The sequence below is a fragment of the Saccostrea echinata genome, unplaced genomic scaffold (genome assembly GCF_033153115.1).
Source record: "Saccostrea echinata isolate AGI-Se365-2 ecotype Australia unplaced genomic scaffold, CSIRO_AGI_Sech_v1 ptg000001l, whole genome shotgun sequence".
Lineage (NCBI taxonomy): Eukaryota > Metazoa > Mollusca > Bivalvia > Ostreida > Ostreidae > Saccostrea > Saccostrea echinata.
The window spans coordinates 690,015-696,051 of NW_026889750.1; positions in this window are offsets into that span (position 1 = coordinate 690,015).

Here is a 6,037-nt window from a genome sequence, read left to right on the forward strand (position 1 = left end):
AGCATACACAGACCTATGAAAATATCGGAGTTGGGATCACGTGCCATGGAAGAGTAAGCAACCCCTGTCGACCGGTAACACCCGTGCCAGGGGCTTTGTTCAAAAATGATGCCTGTCATGTGATTCACTCCTTTTAGGCTGGACAGTCGCGTGTCCTTACAGAAAGAAATTTGTACAGTTACCTTTATTAATCTATTACTACTTATTGTGGTAGGAGAAGTTTATTCTAAAATAACTTTCTAGTCATGTTTTTTTTTTTTCATGATACGGTCACTCTTGTGCATAGGACAGCTTACTGCAAGTTTTCAGAAAAATATCTTGAACGCATTAAAAATGCAATACTAGTATTTAAACTAATTTGTATAGTTTAATTTATAATCTTAAGATATAAAGAAAGTACATTGGTGAATAAGCGAGAAAAATACCAATGGTTCGACCATAAGAATACATTCGATCATCACACAATATCCTTTGATATTTTAAATAAACACTCACTCCTCCATGGCACCTGATCCCACCTCTGATGTTTGAGAGGTCCGTGTTTGCTCTGCTCCTTTTTTGTATTGTATAATGGACTTTTGAGCTTGAATACTGTTCGTTATCTCCATATATTTCATGTTTACTGGCATGTAAAGATTACGAACAGTAATCAGGTTCAGAAATCCATATAAACAATACAATCACGGACTTCATGTAAAAACTCCACAATTTGCTACAATCTCATAGGTATTGAAATTATTCGTCTCTGAAATAGCATGCACACATCAAAAAGAATAAAAATTACCATTTCTTTCTTCTGTAACCCAGTTTTTCAACATTAGTGGGTCTTTGTTCCGTTTTTTTCCAAGTATATCCAGGGATTGTGTAAAAATATGTTTTTCTGTTAACAAAATGCGGAGTAAGGACCACTAAACATTAAAAAAAGAGACCTTTATGACACAACATTCGTATCTTTCCTGAAAATATTTGATTTTCAAGGATTATATCGTAAACAAGATTTAAATGCTATTCATATACATAAAACATGTGTTGTTCAATGGTCAACGCGTCAGTCTCAATGGGAAAAAATTATTCTTTGGATTTTTGTTGCGTAAGTTCACCCCCCGGGGACATCTTTATCATAATTTTATGCCTAATAAAAATAAAAACTTTGCCCTAAAACTCAGTTCACAAATTAGTATCTAACACCTTATGCGTCAATTTTGTTTATGTTTAATTAAGGAATTTTCGCGTCATTAAATGAAAAAAAATGATCCTGTCTTCCTGACATCCTGAACATACAAAATAAGTAATTGTTTAAATTTTCTTAAACGTCAAACTACTTGGTTTTCTTTATAAATGACATCTAAATCAATAGCGCTTATCTGTTATTACATGTATATTTTATAAGTGCGGCTCAGTTCTCAAAACTTAAGTGCTGAAAGACTTGTGGTGCTGAAGCATTCTTAATCGTGACCTTTTAAACATAACATCTAATTATATGCCCACAAAGAGCTTAGAGTGTGTTTCTCTGGTAACAGCTGCTGTTTATGTGATGTTTTATGAATGAAGCGATTATTGTTCACACCCGCCTGGTTATTAATTAAGGAACAGAAAATTTACAATTTAGGTACATTTAGAATAAGTTTCTTTGTGTCATCAATCTCCGAAAGAAATGCTGAGAATGTTTTTCATTCTCTTTTCACCTGTTCGTGCTATGGTCATTTTGTTCGCCCAATACTGTTGAAGTATTGCAGATCTCAGAAATTAGAGTATAAGATAAATATTTCTAAAAGATATTGCATTTCCTTACAGTTACGTGTCCCGCCAACTCATAAGGTACGGTATTCGATACAACTGCTGTAAATAGGCCCGTACCACGGTTTTCAAATTGTGATCGGGTGGGGTGGGGCCTCAGAAAAAAAAACTGTCCAAACTCTGAAATCCTATGGCGTGGGGGGGGGGGGGGGATCTCAAATTTTGGGTACATTTTTCTGTCAAATGCTAGAAAGTGCGCATGTTTGTTGCTACAGCAACAGAAAGGGGGTATCGGAATGTAAATCAGAATTTACCTATTTTAAACTTTCAGAAAAGTCCACCCGGCGTACTACGGGATTGACTATGTATCTCTTCACGACTTACATTGTTATGTAACAATTTTGTTTTCCATTTTTGTTGACCCCCCCCCTTTGAATTTCAGAATCTTCCACATTCACAATCTTTCTAATGCTTAATAAATGCAATGAAAGCAGAAAGGTTTCTTTACTGAGTTTGGTTAAAAACAATTCATGCCTTTTTAGCTCACCTGAGCTAAACTTTTCACATTTTCAACTTCTTCTCAAGAACCACTGGGCCAATTTTAACCAAACTTGGTACAAAGTGTCCTTGGGCAAAGGGGAGTCTAAATTGTTAAAATAAAAGGTCAAGTTCCCTTACAAGCGGAGATAATTAAGAAAAGACAAAAATAGGGTGGGGTCATTAAAAAATCTTCTTCTCAAGACCCACTAGGCCAAAAAGCTGAAACTTACCTGGAAGCATCCTGGGATAGTGGAGATTCTAAATTGTTCAGACCATGACCCCCGGGGGTAGGGCGGCGCCACAATAGGGAATCTAAGTTTTACATTGAAATATGTAAGAAAAATCTTTAAAAATCTTCTTCTCAAGAACAACCTGGCCAGAAAAACTGAAACTTATGTGGAAGCATGCTCAAGTAGTGTAGATTCTAAATTGTTCAAATCATGACCCCCAGGAGTAGGGCGGAGCCATAATAGGGAATCAAAGTTTTACATTGAAATATATAGAAAAAATCTTTTAAAATCTTCTCAAAAACCACTGGGTCAGAAAAGCTGATACTTATGTGGAAACATCCTCAAGTAGTGTAGATTCTAAATTGTTCAAATCATGACCCCCGGGATAGGGCGGGGCCACAATGGGTATTACAAGGGAGGAAATCTGGTAAAGAACAGCATGGCCAAAGTTACTAAGGTGAGCGATGTGGCGCATGGGCCGCTTGTTAAACATCAGAATGCATACACATGTCGAATCAGATCTCAATGCAATGTATTTACGACTCTACAAGATAGCCCAGTATTTTACCCTCTTGAAGAAAACCTTCTGCCCTACATTGTGAATGGTTTTTCACGACCTATGCTGGTCTCCTTCACGCGAAGTGCAAAGCTTGAACAGATCCCTACATTGCCATATACCATTTCATATAAACTTTAAGTTTGTCTGAATGCTGGTCTGCATGCAGAGAAACACAAAGATTTTACCGCTGGTTAACGCCTATTTTTCTTCGCTATTCACTCAATCACTGGAAAAATAATTGTACTTAAAAAAATTGATGGAGTTTTGTCAAACCACAAGAGTCGTCATTTGTCGCCATTATACTAATTGTTCCATTATTCAGCTTCTCCGTGTAAAGAGGTCTGTGTTGTAAACACCAGGCTGGCAAGAACTCGAAGGTCATTTTAGTCGATATAACGATAAAAAAGTCTTACGTTGTGACTTTCCCAGAATTTTTTTAAAATCAATTTTACTCAAAAGGTTAAAGTTGAAATTTCAAAATGAAAGTAAGTATTGGAGGTAGTATTTGATGTCTGAACCAGGATTTTTTCAATTGACATTCAATATCAGAGGTGGGAATCATTCATCTATCACCATCTTCTACACATTTCAACACAATTCAGAAAATGAGAAAGGAAAAAGAATCAAGTCTTTGTGCAGTAATAACCAAGTTGACACCAAACATAAGATCTGAGTTTCTGAATGAATCCCTCTTATTGAAAAACAATTTTATATTGGAGAGGGTTTGTATCATTCGCAAAGCGTTTAGACGACCTAACTCATGCATTACTCCCAGTAATCAACCATAAACAACAAGTATTTCCAGCGTACGATTAGCATTACTTGTACGGAGGTTAATAATAGTTAAGTCTAGGCCGTTATGGGATATTTGTTTGTTAAGCAAAAATATGAGATATCTTTATTGTTTGACACTCTAAGGAAAGCTATTTGACATATACATACATAACAATTTAGCAATACAAAAAAAAATTGGTTGTTAATATTGGAATGCTGATATCCTTTCGTCGGCAAGAAATTTTGAATAATGTTCATTTGAAGGATGACGGTACAGAGAAAATCATAAAAAAAAAAAATATAAGGGGACGACTGTTGTGTTCTGAAGAGCTCTGGCAGATTTTGGAAAGCTATCCGTCATCGGAAATGTTGAAAATAAATATTCTGTCCTCAGCTGTCAAAACAAAACGTGTGGTGCGCCCCCCCCCCCCCCCCCGAGAGGAAATATTGCTCTTTTCCTTTTAGCTCACCTGAGCCGAAGGCTAAAGTGAGCTTTATGATCGAAATTTGTCCGTTGTCTGTTGTCGTCTATGAAAACTGTTCACATTTTCATCTGATGAAGAACCACTGGGACAATTTCAACCGAACGTGTCACAAAGTATCCTTGAGTAAAGTAAAGGGGATTCAATTTGTTCAAATGAAGGGCCGTCTTCCAAGGGGAGATATATTACGATTTTGTGAAAAATTCATGGCACCATTTAAAAATCTTCTTGACATTAAACACTGTGGTAGAAAAAAAGAAACTTGTTTCTTATGTGGAATCATCGTGTGGTAGTGTAGATTCAAATCATGACCCCCCCCCCCCCAGGGGTATTGTGGGGAGACAGTAGGCGATCAAATTTTACATAGGGATACATAGGAAAATTTGTTAAAAATCTTCTAAAGAACAGCAAAACCATGATTAACTGGTCATGTTTATATGGAAGCATCCTCCGGTAGAGTAGCTTCAAGTTTGTTCAAAACATGACCCCCGGGAATCAGGTCGGGTCACGATGGGCGATCAACAGTAGGCGATCAAATTTTACATAGGGATACATAGGAAAATTTGTTAAAAATCTTCTAAAGAACAGCAAAGCCATGATTGGTGATATTTATATGGAAGCATCCTCTGGTAGAGTAGATTCAAGTTTGTTAAAACATGACCCCCGGGAATCAGGTCGGGTCACAATGGGCGATCAATGTTTTACATAAGAATACATGGGAGAAATCTTTAAAAATCTTCTCAACAGCATCAAAGCCATGATTGGTCATATTTATATGGAAACATCTTCAGTTGTGTAGAATCAAGTTAGTTCAAATCCTGATCTCCGTTGGGGGGGGGGGGGGGGGTAGGGGGGTCACAATGAATGATCAGTTTCACATAGGAATACATCTTTAAAAATCCTAATCTCAAGAACAATAAAGTCATGATTGGTCATTATAGTATTAACGCATCCTCGGGTAATGTAGGTTCAAATTTGTTCAAATCATGACCTCCAGGAGTATAGAGGGACAGTAACAGGGGATCATAGTTATACAATGGGATATAAAGGACATATCAATAAAAATTTTCTTCTTAAGAACAGCAAAGCCGTTACAAGTCATATTAATTCAAAAGCATCTTTAGGTAGTGTAGATTCAAGTTTGTTGTCCAACCACTCTTATATTTAAAATTTTTCAAGCTCCGTGATCGGATGGTCGTGTGTTCGAATCACGGCCGCGACCGACTTACACTGTAAGTCGATAAAAAAGGTGGCAATTGTTCCTTCGCCAAACGCTCGGCACTTTGAAGTGAAAGTAGCGGGTCCTTTGGATAAGACCTTTAAAACCTAGGCCTCGTGTTACGGTAGGCGTTGGTACTATAAAGAACCCTCACTGCTCAATGGCCCTGAGTGCCGAGTAAAGGTCTAATTTGAAGCCCTTCACCGGTATATGGTGACGTCTCTATAATGAGTGAATTATTCTCGAATGGGACGTATAAACCGAGGTCCCGTGTTGCAAGAGCTGGCACGAAAATGATTCCTCACTCCGCAGCCCTCCACCGGCAAATGGTGGCGTTTTAATATGAGTGAAAAATTCTCGAAGGGACGTTAAACAGACAAACAAAACCAGCATAACTCACGGTCTCAACATTCATATGGCAAGCAAAGAGTGGCATTTTATTTTTAAAAAATGATGTAACTTTTAAATCACAGATATACAGGTATCTTTATTTTCA